This window comes from Octopus bimaculoides, chromosome 2, assembly GCF_046866305.1.
Source record: "Octopus bimaculoides isolate indiv1 chromosome 2, ASM4686630v1, whole genome shotgun sequence".
NCBI lineage: Eukaryota > Metazoa > Mollusca > Cephalopoda > Octopoda > Octopodidae > Octopus > Octopus bimaculoides.
Genome location: NC_142929.1, coordinates 173,620,846 through 173,638,151, shown reverse-complemented (window position 1 = coordinate 173,638,151; position 17,306 = coordinate 173,620,846).

Sequence of the window (17,306 nt, the reverse complement as noted above, 5' to 3'; positions counted from 1 at the left end):
ATATATATATATATGTATGTATGCACACACACACACACACACACACACACACAAACACACATACACACACACACGCACACACAGAAATACACATACACACATACATGTATGTGTCTGTGTGTGAATGCAAGTGTGTGCGAGCGTAAATGAGTGCGTGTTTGCGTTCATGAGAGCATGTGTTATGCGTGTGTCGTATATATATATATGTATGCATGCAAATATGTATATATACATATATATATATATATATATATATATATATATATATATATATATATATATATATATATATATATATATATATATATATATGTGTATGTATGTATATATATATATGTGTGTGTATGCGTGCGTGTGTGTATGTGTGTATGTGTGCGTGTGTGCATGTGTGTATGTGTGTGTGTGTGTTTTGATTTTGTTGCTAAAATTTCATTAATATCTTTTTGTTAATGTTGTTATTGTTGAACTTTACATCTGAAATGTCAGCAGAAATGTAGTAGTTGCAGTGATGGCGGCTGCGGCGTTGGTGCCTGCAGTGCGGTGGGGGCTGTTGAGATAAGGGAACAGTGATGTGTGCAGAGGTCAGGTTAACATCACTTATTGATTGTTGTTAAGGATTTGACCTTTCAACACCTTCCCGAACTCCGATCACTTGTCCCTCTCTCAGCCATCACCACCAAAAAATCCAGGCTGTTTACCTTTCATCATACAGACAAGTTAAAGTGATGGTGGTGGTAGGGCTTCTAATACGCTGCTGGTACTTCTTTTGAAGAGAGAGAGAGAGAGAGAGAGAGAGAGAGAGAGAGAGAGAGAGAGAGAGAGAGAGAGAGAGAGAGAGAGAAAGGAAAGTGACGCAAGGAGAGACAGAGAAGGACAGAGAGTCAAAGAGAGAGAGAAGGAGAGAGACACAGAAAGTGAGAGAGTGAGTGAGATATAGAGAAAGAAAGAAAGAGAAAAGGAAAGTCACGCAAAGAGAGACAGAGGAAATTCAAAGAGAGAAGAGAAGAAAAACACAAAAAAGGGAGAGAGGGAGAAGGAGAGAGAAAACGAAAGAGACACAGAGCGAGAGAGAGAGAGAGAAGGAGAGTGAGTCAAAGAGAAAGAGAGAGTGAAAAAAAACGAGAAAAATGGAGAGAGAGAAAGAGAGAGGGAGAAAGTGAGAGAGAGAGAGTGAGAAAGAGAGAGAGAGAGAGAGAAAGAGAGAGAGAGAAAGAGAGAGAGAGAAAGAGAGAGAGAGAAAGAGAGAGAGAGAAAGAGAGAGAGAGAGTGAGAGCAGGAGAGAAGTTTATGGGGTAGCTGAGTAGGCGGTCTTGTTGCAGTAATCATTATTAACCACTCTGCTGTGTAATTGAGTGTGTTTCGATGGAACGATGTGAAGAGAAAGAGAAGATTCTTACTGATTAGGGCATAAAGAAGGGAAGAGAATGAAGGAGAAGAGAAGAAAGTGGAGATAGAGAAGGAGGTAAGAAAATGCAGGAAACGAAGAAACGAGTGATGGGGAGGAAGGAGAGGTGGATAGAAGGGATAATAAGATATAGAGAAAAAGACAGTTAGGGAGAAGAACAGAAGCGAGAGGTAAGAAAGTAAGAGCGAAATCGTTGTAAGAAAGGAGATACAAAGGAAGGAAACATGCTATAACAGACACACATATAAAGACACACAAACAGAGAGAGAGAGAGAGAGAGAGAGAGAGAGAGAGAGAGAGAGAGAGAGAGAGAGAAGAGAGAGAGAGAGAGAAAGATAGAGAGAGAGGAAAGAGGGGAGAGAAAGAGTAAGCGAAAAAGAGTGAGAGAGAGAGAAACAAGGACTCAGAAGGACTGTGCTGTATTCTTAGAATGTGGGTGCAATATGCGAGTGTGTGAGAGTGGTATATGCATGTATGTGTATGTGTGTGTGTGTATGTGTGTGTGTATGTGTGTGTGTGCGTGTGCATGTGTGTATATAGTTGAAACCAAAAGGAAGTAAAGCATATATAAAGAGATTGTTAGATAGAAAGTTAAGAGATGGAGTGATGGATAGATAAATAAGTTGATTGACGTTCGAACATAGCGGACAATTCTCTCTCTCTTTGAGAAAACGAGAGAGAGAGTAAGAGGGTGAGAGACAAAGAAATTGAGAAATTTGAAGGAAGATAAAATGAGGGGAAGAAAGAGAAAAGAAAGACTATGTTCATGGAGTCTCGGTATGTGCACAATGTATGTATTTGTGTTTGAATCTTTGATGAAGACTGATATAGGATGAACGAGAGATAAAACAGTGACAAGCAAAATACATAACTAGCTACTTAGATAGATGGATGGTTGGATAGGAAAATAGACCAACAGACAGCTAGATAGATAGATAGATAGATAGATAGATAGATAAGTAGGATATTTCGAATGATTGTCAGACATTGTTATACATTTATCGATGAAGAATTGAAATCTTAACCGCAATTTACCTGAGGGTCATTTTGTCAGCGACTGTTATCCACTGTAGGGGAGAATCTTATTTACATATAAGAAGCTTGCTTCCCAACCACATGGCTTCGGGTTCAGTCCCACTGTGTGGCACCTTGGGCAAGTGCCTTTTGTTATAGCTTCGGGCCGACCAAAGCCTTGTAAGACGGAAACTGAAAGAAGTTCGTCGTATATATATATGTATACATGTGCATGTGTATTTGTGTGTGTGTTTGTGTTTGTCCTCACCATCGCTTGCCAACCGATGTTGGTGCGTTTACGTCCCCGTAACTAGCGGTTCGGCAAAAGACAACGATAGAATAAGTCCTGGGTTCCATTTGTTTGACTAAAGACAAATGACTGAAACAAGTAAAAGAATAAAAGAATAAAAGAATATCTGAAAGTGGAATCTAAGCAACAGAACTCGTAAGAAAGAAAAAAAAAACATTTCCTGATTTCAAGAAGCATTTTTTAAACCTTTCTTCTAAGTTAATGCCTTTTTTGTAGATAATAGAAGTACATGATGATAGTGATACTGCTGCTGTTGGTAATGACGATGACGATAATAGTGATGATGGTTTCAAATTTTGGCACAAGGCCAACAATTTAGGTCGATTGCATCGCCTCCGGCGCTCGATTGGTTATTCTATCGAGCTTCGAGATAATGAAAGGCTAAGTCGACAACGGTGGAATTTGAACCCAGGACTTAGCGACGGACGAAATGTCACTAAGCATTTTGCCCGGCGTGCTAACGATTCTGTCAGCTCGCCGCTTTGTTTCTTAGTGCTATTGAACTAAAATTACTGCCGTCCGCTGAGATCCTTTGTTACTCTTCATTCGTATCCGTAGTCCCACTGCATTTAGACGGGAAATCTCCACAAAATCACACGTACCACATTAAGACAAGAGGAGCGTTACTTATGGCATACTACAAAAAAAAAAAAAAAAGAAAGAAAGAAAGAAAATAGAAAGTGTTGCTAGGTTCAAAACTTGAATGCGCTTGATCATAAAATTGCTTGAACAGCATTGACTTAGACTATGCAATCAAAACGGCAGCAACCAATGTCCTAATTGCTTGCGGGTTTATTCACTCATTGCAGATTATGCATTTGTATACACCGTCCATATACGCATCACGACCCTTCGCAACGCTTTTAAACTATGCTATAATGAAGAGCTTGTTTTCCTGAAAGTACCAAGGCTAAATAACATTATTTTTCAAATCATTTTAAATGATAATAAATTTTCATATGCACTGTGAACAGCGAGAAAATGAATCTGACAAGGATTCGTGGCTCTTGTTTGTAACTTCAGCAAACAAATTATTTACGGATAAAATATTTGCTTAGATAAAACTTTTGTCAATTTGCGTACAGCGATTAAATGCTTATACCTTACAACACCTGTTAATAACTGGATGAATTGGACCATGTGAAAGTTAAGTAATGCGGCTACCTACACTCGACAGAGAAGTTAAGTATACGAACCATTAACTCTCAGACAGTAATATGGTACTTTGACATTCTTGTTGGAGTGATATATAATCACGTAACAAGAATGTACTTTCAGGTTTTGGATATCTAGTTAAAGGGTTCAAGAATGTAGATAAAACAAGACAAATGAAAGTTCGGGTTACATTTGTCGCATTCTCTTCGTCGAAAACAATCTGCACATCTGCAGTAAGGTAAAGGAGCAATACGATAATATTTATCATTTATTGTTAAAATCTTTCCGGAGCACACAAAACTGTGGTTTTGATGGTAAAGTCTAAGATTTCAAAATTTGGTCCTTAACTGGTATTTGAAGTTTTATCGATTGTTAATCTACATCGGAAATGTGTTTTAATTGTCAAACTGAATTTGACGTCACATAGAGTATCTAGAGATTCATATGACAAACCATGTGACATGATTCAGCCTAGAACGTAACACTCTACACGAAATATGGTACAGATTTTACTGCATTTGCTAAGATGCTAAACATTAGAGTCCAGACTTAATGCATTCCATAATAATGATCTTGCAATGTTGTGTTACTGCACTCCAAGCAACTTGCATTGAGGTTCAAACTCTTAAGTAATCTACCTGTTTAATCAGAGTTTCTACGTAAACAGTTTGACTGCTGGAGAACTGTGGTATAGTGAAAAAAATCAAAGAGCTTATATAGTTAAATGTCGTGTCCAAGTATACTTGGCAATAAACAACACGATCTCGTGACCTGATGTGGCAAGTATTCGTGATATAGCCTCACGTTCAACATTTCAAACCATTTCGCAGCTTGTTCCAACATAATCACTTTTCGTTTTATGATAGATTGACAGACATAGCAAAGTATTAAATAAAACAATTTGCTCAAAGGCACAGCTGTTGATCTTTATATAATTGGGTGAGTAGGTTAAGATGCTAGTTACCTATTCTAGCATATTTCTCAGACACTTTCGATTTTCTTATTTTCTTTCTTTCTGTTTCGCTAACTCTTTCTCATTCACAAGCTTATCAGCTTAAAATTTTTTTATCTAGTTGTGGAAACAGATAGATCTGTAGGGGCCAAAATCCTGGTGAATAAAGCATGTGACGTAAGTTTGATTCTCTAGTCTGTCTATCCAAAACTGCTAGCATCCTTGGGAAAAACCATGAACATTGAACATCTCATTTGTCTCATAATCGTATATCTTATGAAACGTTATGTAATAGAATCTATATAGTTCATGTAATGAATTATAATTTATTCCTTTTATTAATTTAGAAATGATATTAGCTCGTCCTCTAATTTAGTTTGTGTGTATACGTATATATGTTATAATTCCTGATGAAGAATTTGATGCGTAAAACGATAGGTACAAGTGACAGGATAGCTAAACGAAAATACATGATGCATAGTTATCGAATCAAACTTTTCTGCAATTTATTTTGATATAGCTAATGATTGTGTCTGTTTTTTCTTCTGGTGGAGATGCTAACACAATACAGAAAGTATGTAGCCATGATAAAGAAATATTGCAACAGATCTCATACTACTTCCCAACTAGAAATCTTTATGTTAACTCTTTACATAGCTACGCTGCGCACATTCGCTGGTATTGTTCTTATCCAGTCAGAGAAATAATATTACATCGATAAGATTTCGAGTTCACTCTGCTAAAAACATTACGACTGCCAATGTAGCTCGCGAGCTCATAAAAAAACTAGGTTAACATTACGTGCTAACGGATGTAGTTTAAGTTCAAGAAAACTGGAAAAAGCAATAATATATAATCTGCATAGAAAAAGAACATTGCTTAAAGAATATAGGTAGACTGTATGAATGTAGAATGTTATATATCTGAAGGGGTTTTCATTGAACAAATCGCCTCCAATACTTATTTTTCAAGCCTGGAATTCATACTATCTGTCTGTATAGCTGTAATGCTGTGTTACAGGACGTGAACAAATCAACATCAGTTGTTAAGCCTCAGGGATAAAAACCACAGATGTAAACACCCCACCCCCACACAATCATATACACACTCGCCCCACCCCGACACACACACGTTAAATATATACATTTAACGAGCTTCCATGGAGTTTTCCATTACCAAATTCACCCGCAAAGATGTGGTTAGCCCAGGGTAATTGTAGAGATCACTTTCCCAAGGGACCGCGCCCTGGTACTGAACCCAAAACCATGTGCTTGCAAAACGAATTTCTTAGTCACATAACCATGCGCAATAGTCTACCGTGGAAATTAAACGTCTTGGGTATCTAGTGAGATCTTATTCAGATTTGGTATGGTTTTCTATGATTTGTAAATTTGCAGAATCAAAGGTAGAATAATTTGAACGCTGATTCAATGTTTCGAAATAGCTAAATGGGATAACTCGTCAAAATAAATGGCATGTGCTATCCATTTCGGAAAAGTGCAATGTTAATGGTCAGTAACTGACATTATACCACGACGTTATTAAAGTACGAACTGTTAAGAAATATGAGGCAGATGTAAAGGCAGACACCCTGCCGAACATTTTCATCGACAGAAATATGATAATTAGCAAGCAAAGCGAAAGACGAAAAGACTAATAAATGAAGTGAAAGAAAAAAACAACTTTAATTGGGAAAACGTAGAAAATACAGCAGAATCTAAGACTAGAAGAAGAACTGGTTAGAAGAAACAGCTGTGACAGCATTATCAAATACGGACATATTTCATAATAATGGTCCATTACATTTCAACGTTCGCCTTTTCTCTCGCTGAACCATGTTCACTCTTTCATCTTACATATGTGAATATGTATATATATTATATATATAGTTAAGAGAAGAAACTGGAGAGTTAATGGTTAATAGTTAATTTATTAACATATTGTTAATCATTCCTACAATTGTTTCAATTTTTTATACTCAATAGGCGGAGGGGTGGGTGTGTGGTAAGAAGCTTACTTCCTAAGCACATGGTTCCGGGTCCACTCCCACTGCGTGGCACCTTGAGCAAATGTCCTCTACAATAGTCTCGGGCCTACCAAAGTCATGTGAGTGGATTTGGAAGAGAGAAACTGAAAGAAACCAGTCGCATATATATATATATATATATATATATATATATATATATATATATATATATATATATATATATATATATATACATATATATATATATGCATATATATATATATATATATATATATATATATATATGTGTGTGTGTGTGCTCGTGCGTGTGTGTGTATGTGTTTGTGTGAGACAACAAATCCGAGGACATTTATAAAGAGAAAGTTAGTCTTACGTATATATATATATATATATATATATGTATGTATATTTGTGTGCCTGTGTTTATCCCCCACCATCGCTTAGCAACCGATGTTGGTGTGTTTATGTCCTCGTAACTTAGCGGTTCGGCAAAAGAGACCGGTAGAATAAGAACAAGGTTTACAAAGAATAGGTCCTGGGGTCTATTTGTTCGACTAAAAGGCGGTGCTCCAGCATGGCCGCAGTCAAACGACTGAAAACATGTAAAAGAATAATTAATTACAAATTTATGTAACAAATTTGTGAGCAAAATATCATTAGGGAAATATTAAACATGAAAGAATTACATGGTGAACAATTTGTTTTTTCCAACAGACTAAATATATGAAATTCATATATTTAGCCAGCTGGAAAGAACAAATTGTTTACCATGTAATTAATTCTTTAATGTCTTACATTTCCCTGATGATATTTTGCTCACAATTTATAAATGTAAATTTATTACATAAATTTGTAATTTATTAATTGAGTATGAATTGAAACAATTGTAGGAATGATTATCAATATGTTTATAAATTAATTATTAATCGTTAACTCTCCATTTTCTTCAATTGAATATGGATTATATACTTAATATATACCTATTTATAACGTATAAAAGCAGTGTAATCTTGAAAGTAGTCATCCCTTCAAGAGGTTAATATATCCTCGCATTAACTTAAATATATACATATGTGTGTATTTGCGTGTATATGCACGGGAGTACGGATGTTTGTATGTACGTTTTTTATGATATATGTGTATAAGTATCTAATCGAGTATAATATATTGTAGAAAGAATAATGTTAATGGAATAAAAATAATATCTCAAAAAACAGAATTTAGAATATCAATTTACTCATGAAAAATTGCTGTAGAAAGAACGTGCAACACACACACACACACACACACACACACACACACACACACACACACACACACATTTAATAAACCATACTTATACATGTAATATGTAAAGATATATAAATATTCCTTTAAATTTTCTGTATGGGGTGTATTTCAGGTCTATTCTTCGCGGTTGTTTAACTTATAGTCATATACCCACTACCTGGTCAGTTGATGTGCACTCTCGGGAGCTCAGTATAATGTTTAGATAAAATAAAATTGCACTACCTAGGTTCATGTGCGTCTCTCTTCCCTACTTAGAAAAATAAAAGTGATTACCCTAATGTAATTTACGCTTCATTGATCCCTCACCAAATGACAAGTCCTCCCTCAATCTTACGTCAAAGAATTGTTTTAGCAAGCAGCTATTTTATTGATGAGATTATGATTAAAGTGGAAACGAGGGAGAAATAACAACATTTTTATTGCGGCTGGATGAAATATTCCAGCAATGTTATTGAATATAAATGGTATAAAATTTCGCTCTCTGACTCTGATATAACATCAGGATTCTGAATTTTGCTTTGAAATTTGAGAGGAACTGCTTCTAAGTGTTAAGAAGGCGATAAAGAGAGTAGGTGCATGACTCAGTGGTGAGAGCGTCAAGCTCACAATCATGAGGTAGTCAGTTCGATTCTTGGACCGGACTCTGTGTTGTATTCTTGAGCAAGGCATTTTATTTCACGTTGCTCCAGTTCACTCAGCTGTAATTACTACGTCACTGGTGCCAAGCTGTATCGGCCTTTCCCTTTTCCTTGGATAACATCGGTGGTGGGGAAAGGGGAGGCTGGTATACATGGGCAACTACTGGTCTTTCATCATAAACAACCATGCCCGGATGTGTGCTTTGGAGAGTAACTTTCTAGGTGCAATCCCATGGTCATTCATGTCCGAAGGGGGGACATTTTACTCTTTAAGAATCCTGGTCAAATCCAAGCTGTATACTTAAATGATATACCAAGAGGACTGTTGTTATTGATGCCGAATTGAAATAAGAACTAAATTCTATTTACTGTGTTTCGAAAGGGAAGGTTAGGATGCGATATTATCACTATGGCTTTTTTCTGTGTTTATTATGGCCACTCAAACTGCATGAAGTGCTATTAATAAACTGGGCAAAAAAAAAAACAAACTCTGGTAGGTACCTACAAGAGTGGTTCCATCTCACTCTATGATCTACAAGAATTGAATTACAAAGTACAACTGCAACACTCTAGCTAAGCGCTGATGGAGAAGTTTAAGGTAAAAATCGGAAGATCTTATGAAATTCAGTAGACCTTAATAATAATGTTCATAAGATGGCAGTGACAACTCTGAAAGTCAGAGCAGTGATAGGTACATTAGAAAACACACATTCGGAGCAGATGGATGGATCAGAATGGCAAAGACAAGCTAGATACCGTGACATGATATACCTGACATGTTGAATACTTGGAGCATGCATCTTAAGTTGCAGGATTACGAAGGAATTATACATAACATTGGAGATATTGAGTAGAGTGAAAATGGAGGATGAAATGGGACCAGTTAGATTCCGAGTCTTATTGAGAGCAGTATAAAAGCACACACACACACACACGCACACACACACACACACACACACACACACACACACACACTCTCTCTCTCTCTCTCTCTCTCTCCTCTCTCTCTCTCTCCTCTCTCTCTCTCTCCTCTCTCTCTCTCTCTCTCCTCTCTCTCTCCCTCTCTCTGTCTGTCTACCTGTCTGCCTGTCTGTTTTTCTCTCTCTCTGTATATATATATATATATATATATATATATATATATATATATATATATATATATATATATATATATATGTTAATTCTCTAAATTAGATTGCCAAGAATTTATCTCTGTCATCGCAGATCGGTCGCTATCGGACGCTGACGAAGGGAAATAACCCTGAAACCCGGGTCCGTTCGTGCTACAGATCTCGATGGGCGGGATAAATTCCCTTGGCAAAACAAACAGGACACAGAAGTGTGTCGATAAGCCAGCTGGAGGAGATGTCCTCCTGGGGCTAAAAGCAACAGTAACATCCACCCCTAGGAGTCAGCCACATTTAAGTGGCAATATACTTCACTTTATAGATATATATATATATATATATATATATATATATATATATATATGTTGAGTGAGAGAGATACATATGTGTGAATGTGTGTGTGGTGTGTGTGTGGTATGTGTGAGTGCGTATACATACATACATACACTCACATATAGAGATATACCCATTGGAAAATTACGTGGTGCGCAACCAGCACAAATTTTGCCCGAAAAGAAACATTCATTTAGAGATTTTTGTTCTCTTGAAAGTTTCCAAAAAGAAGAAAATTTTAGATACCAATCGAAGGTCTTAAAACAACAGAGCGAAACCCAGCAAGCGAAGTTCATTTATTTCACCATGCTATGTGACAGCTGTTTTATGCTGAAAAATCAGCTATAAAAACAATTCATTATGACAAGTAATTGATTCAAATCTACGTATGTAGCATAGCTCTATTAGTTAATCTATATCTTATAAATAGTACTTCTAGCAGAAAATAGTAATTCTTGATTGCATACAGACATCTGTTTACCCAGACATAGACAATACTGCAACGGAAAAACTGATGAAACTAAGATCAATAATACTGTTTTTCATTCCCTTATTTGAATGGAGGCGAGATTATCCTTTTAGGTAAAAGTAATTCTTACGCTGTTGACTCCGTATTTGCCTTGAAAATCGTTTGGGGAATAGTTTTTTTCGCAATAGTTTGGATTAAGAAAGAAAGCTAAGATGGCCGTACTGAGCGAAATCTAAAGGCTGTGAAGTGTTTGTAATTTTGCTGTCTAGGACGTTAAACGCCGAAATATCTGCAATATAAAGTTTTATTATCGAAAATGAGTGAAATGAATTAAATTGAATTGAACTAGTTTCTGCTCATGAGCTGCGGCATGTTGGGGCACTGCCAATAAAAACCTATCGCCTGCGTCAGCCGGGAGTCGAACCCGGATCGACTGCTTAGTAGGCAAACACATTTTGTGTAGGTTTTGATTAATTTCATTACACACTCACACACACACACACGCACACACAAACGCACACACACAAACACAAAATACACACACATACACTCATTGGTTAGGAGCGGTGCCTTATTTTGTGATAATAAATGTAGTACGCTTGCCGTGAAGATTGTTCTAGGTGACACACAGGTTGAAGCACACGACACCAGTTCTATTTAAATTTTCTTAGCGCTGGTAGCCCTGAGTTACCTATTCTTTGATTTAGATTTATGCAATATAGACATTTCGCATGTGCCGTATTGCAGAATATAAAAGATAAAAGAAGGATCGGTGGAAGAAAAGAACATGGGAGAAAGAGACAATAAGTGATGAAAAGTGATAGAAAGCATTAAAATTTTCACAGTGGAGTGGAACTTCATTGCATGAAAAGAACCGATACCTGCATGAAGCTGATTCCGTTATTAAAGAACTTGAAAACTGGATGATTACAGAAGTTTGGGTTTGCAAATCAGAGGATGTTTCACAACATAGTCAATGAAAGGAACATAATTATTACAATATAACCAATGCATGGAATATACTTGTAATAAAGAATGTATTGTGCCAGTTGCTGCATCGAGAAGCCAAAGAACTACTGATGGACTTTATCGTTAACTTATTTACCTATATCCAACATTCTCAATGCTACGTTTATCTCTTTTCTTCATGCACGTATGAAGGTTAAAATCCTAAATGTTAGATTTAATTTTCCTCAGAGCTATTGGACATAGCTTATAAAATATGCTCTCTTCATAAACACTGTTTCGATAAACCCTAAACTTTTCCCGGAGTGTTTTGATCAGCTTGATACTACACACATCCATTTTTGACCGGCTTTCTGTGCCGGAAGTTTGTTTAAGGAAAAATCCTGCTTAAATGCCATAAAAAGGGAAAAGGAGGAAGCGATTATTCAATTCATCATACGTGTTTCTTCTAATTTTTAGCAATACACTTAAATTTCAGGTCAAACAAGCCATTTGAAATGAGTCAAAGGCAATCTATTCCGAGTCATTTTGATATTTTTTTTGGGAAAAAAATTAATCTATGACCTATGTAAATCTATGAAAGCTGGTTCTAATCATTACATCTTTAAAATTTCAAAGGAACTTCGGAGGAGGAAAATTTTTCCATAATGCATCTTGGGTATCACTAAATATCTGAAGCATCCATATAACATGCAGGAAAATTGGAAATATTTTCATCTTGTTTTACTTGTGTTCCCCTAAGTCACCTCTGACTGAGTTAGTCATATGATCTGAAGCATTTCAGCCCTAATCATCTACTCTTCACCCTGCTATAAGGTATTTTTTACTACATTGTCTAAAACACTATTTTATTTTAAGAGACTACGGCTTTTTGTTTGCGATTTAGCCGTTATTTCTAGCAGAGATAAAGTGCTGGAGTTGGCTCTGTATCAGTTTTCTTAAATAAGATGCAAACATACCAAGATGTTGGCTCTCTCATTTCCATTACCAATGGTGTTGAAACGATTAGAACTTAGAACGGACATAAAGTTATGTAACAAATTATCTTGGTTTTATCTTGCAGCCGAAGAAACGACTTCCGTAAGAGTTCACCTCATTGTTACTCGTTGTCCTCCGTTTTGTAACTTGTGATATCCAATTGCAGCCACTAAAACAATAAAGATGTTGATTCGAGGGAATAATCACTTGTTACAAGTATTAAAAAGTCGAGAAATATACATTGGAATTTGTTCATTGGCTCCTGTTGCGCAAGCTATCGAGAATTTTCAGAAAACTGTAGCAAAAAGGCAAGAAGAAAAAAAGCAACAAAAGTATTATAAATTAAGATATATTTTTGAAAGAAAGGCTTTAACTGCAAGATGACTGACTTACTACGAGAAGCTAATAACTCTTCACTGTAGAGTTTTCTTATTAGCTTTGAAAAGATTAAGACAAAATAGAATGAAAATAAGAGTAAATAAAATAAACACAATAGTTTTCCCCTTCTTTTCTAAATAATTAACTACTGAAAACATGTGTTTCTGTCTGACTCACAAGTTCTTTAAAGGAGATTTACAACTTTAGTATGAGCTTAAGATCACAGGAAGCTAAAAATATATTTCATTCTATTGTGTAAGCGACGTTTATGAATACGACTGTGCAGTCTAACCTGATATAGTAGCTCTGTATAGCTGACATATATAGTGACGACACGCAGGGCAGTAACTTACTACACAAAAGAGTCCGACATCAATAAACCACAAGCTATCAGACTAATTTTGACCGCGTATACCTGCTGTTTATGCACAGTGACGGGACGCTGCTTAAGAAGACCTTTTGTATTATTTTCAAACGTCTGACAAAATTACGTAAAATTTTCTCGCCTTCACTCCCACTTAACAAGCGTACACGTAAAGCATACAACGTACACACACGCACATTCATAAATATGCATGTGTGTGTGTGTGTGAATGTGTGCGTGTGAGTGTGTTTGGATGTGAATAAAGAAAGTGCGATTAGTGGACATTTTCATTTGTACATAAATATACAGAGTCAGGTGAACTGCAGATGGCCAATCGATAGCATGTCAGACTAACTAGTGAAAAGACGAGAGGTTCGTATCATGGCACAAACACTTCATTTAGCTCAGGGACACGTTATTTGGCACTCAAATAGCCTAAATCACTTTGCTGTATATAACGTTCCGATGCAATAACCTGAATTACCATTCTCATACAGAATTATATACACGCCTAAAGCATACAGATATAAATGCTACTAATGTTTTGGTATAGAGGAGAAGGATGGATACATTAGTGCCATTAGTAAAGCAAAAATGACAAAAGAATACTTCTGTAGACTTCAGAAGTTATGGTATCTGTGTTGTCTACATTCAGTATAATCATATCTCATAGTACTTTCGCAGTGTCAGTGTTAGTACTGATATTTGTGGTACTATACTGAACAATTCCGGTAGTTTCCACATCAACTGACAGGATATGTTGTTCTGAGGGATAGAGACAAAGATATAAAGCCAATCTGAACAGTCTTTGAGTTGTATACTAATCGTCAATGCAACAACTACTGGACAATAAAAGGAGAATGAGTGGATGAATTCCTGAGTGTGTAAGGTGTGTGTACAGCTGTTCCTTGTCGACCAAATGTAGCTTGACTAACCTATTTAAGTAGAAACTTGGAGGAAAAAGATTCATCATATCAGCAGAATATTATGCAAATTAAAGGATACCAAGAACATTGACAAGAAGCCTAATCTCGCCTGATCTTGTTATAGATACATCACATCCTACCTAGATAGATACGTCTTTGCTATCAAGGAGCAGAGATAGCTATAAAAAATCTGATCAACAAGAGATGCAGGGACGCTTTTAAGTTTTCATGTTGTACTGCGCAAATGTCAACTGTGACATAGCAGTGTGAAAAATATCCGCCACATAATGAACTCAACAACTATTAAACATGTAGCTACAGTAATGTTGATGGCATAATTACACATAAGGAATTCTATTAGAAGATGTCTATTAGGCCTTCATTAAAATGTAAGCATAAAACGACCACAAGAAACAAAATTCTATCTAGTAATCAAGTCACCTAACCAATGTCAACATACTGCTTAATGATTAATGCCGAACCGATGAGAAATCTTCAGCTGCTCCCTTGGACAATAGCTTTAGATTTGTGCGTATTGGAGCATTTGGGTACATAACTTGATGTCTAGAAAATGGATATCTGAAACCAGAAAAAAAATACAAACCAACAGAACCACTGCTAAAATACGTAAAATATTGAAGAAGTTGAGCAAGATCCGGACATGTTCCCTTTCGTGAATGCTCTCTCTCTCTCTCTCTCTCTCTCTCTCTCTCTCTCATACACACACACACACACGCGCACACAAACAAACACACACGCAAACGCACATGCACGCATGCACGCACGCAGATACATTCAGACATTGAAGCAGTTGTCCAAAAATATAATCGTGGTATCATCTACTGTTGAGCCAAGATACTGTATAATGAAACCTGCTGGAAAAGATAATCTTGAGCCCAAAGAAATATGGCATCCACCAGAGTATGGTGGATGCCATAGCCACACATAATAAGAAAGAGTATTGGTGGAATGTCCCAGGGAAAATTGCAATGAAATATAAACGTAAGAGAAAAACAGTGATTGAGGAGGGAGGAAAGAAAATGTGTACATTAGCGGAAATCAACTGCCCAGCGGATGTTGACGACGAGGTGAAAATTAATGAATCAGAAAACACCTATAATGAACTATTGAGAAATCAGCAGTTGCTCTACCCGGATTACATATTCAGGTGTATAGCTGTAATTATTGGGGTATGGGACATGTAACACACTGTCTAAGCACCAATCTTGAGAAATTAGGTTTCTCAAAACCAGAAAAGAGAAACTGATTCGAAAATTACACATCCCAGCCATAATTGAAACTAAGAATTTGTAAAACTTCCCAGAAATTTAGCATTTAAATGCATGTGCGCATGTCTAGACATGCAACTATATGCATGAGAATACACAAAACAAACGTACACATGCGCTGACAAAGCCTACAAACGTACACATTCACTGACTCCAAATACTGCACATATTCACACATACAGGCAAAAGTACCGTGTAGATGTTGGTGAAATTCCAATGAAATGGCGTTGGATCTAGGTTAGATACAGGTTCTCTCTCCATTAGCAAGACATCTTGAAATAAAACTGAATTATGACATACATACATACATAAATTACCGTGTTATCGGTGTCTAAATTCCAATTAAAGTGCATCCTTTTCACGTTAGAAATCTTTTTCTCTATTAGTAAGATATATATATATATATATATATATATATATATATATATATATATATATATATATATATATATATATATATATATATATCTTTGCGTGCACGCATGTTTGTGTGTATGTGTGTGTGTGTGTGTTCACATACGTATACATATATTTTGGTGCATAACCACATATATACACATACATTTCCATATGCATATATATATTTACATACATCGGAATATTACAAGTGTGACAAAATAAATATTGACAATGTGGTAATATCATATGCTTATTTCTATCACATCACCTATTATACTTGCAATTAATAGAAAAAAAATGAGCAATGAAACACAACTAGAGAACGATAGAGTACATTGGCATATACATGAATACATATATACAGACAGACAGATATATGTGAATGTCTCTCACGCACGACATAAAGAGAAGCTCACTAGCAAACAAAACAGAGAAATCTAGCGAACACACAGCTGTGATCGCGTGTGCATGTTTACTTATGAGCAAACGCTTTAGTGTGTCTACATGTCTATTTGGTTGAGACTCAAACCGTTTAAGATCTTCTTGATATTTTTATTGATACTGTCATTGTTACCGTGTTCGAGCGAGAAGTATTCTAATAAAAGTGGTTCTGGATCTGTTAAAAATAAATGCCAAATATTTGTAAATCCACAACCTAACGTCTTAAAAGAAAATAGACGTTGACTAATGTAACCTTATACTACCTACACATGAAACAAGACGAGCTTGTCACGGTTGAAGTGCCTCACTTATTGGTTTATCCTCTCTTCCAATGCATTAATGTTGTATCTGTGTATCTTCTGTAGTTACGGACTCTAGTTCGTCATATTTTCTGCCCATATTTTACTTACACATACACAGGTTGTCGGCGAATCTTTCTCTTTCTTCACTCCCTAAAGAAAAAAGAAGATACAAACAGCCAACCGACATGAAGTTTCGAAACATTAATTCGTTGTTTTGGGTGTCATCCGTTACCCATTGCTCAATCTCAATTTTGCTCGCAGAAGCTCATGAGCAGAAGCGCATTTTTATAACTTTTGGCTTATCGAATTCATTTCAAAAACATCTCTCTAGTTTTAGCAATTTATCGTCTAAAGAATAAGTTATTCCTAAGAGAGGCGTTATACTCAGAGTGATATATAATCATAAAAATAAAAGAATAAAAACGCAGGAGATTCTGCCAAGATGTAATAGTGTTTAACTTATATGTATCAGAAGATTGATTGCATTTTGGTGGAAATGGAAAAGGATGCTAAGGAACCATGCTAGGAATATATAATTAAACACAATAAGAAGATAAAAAGTAGTACACCGATATGCAGATAG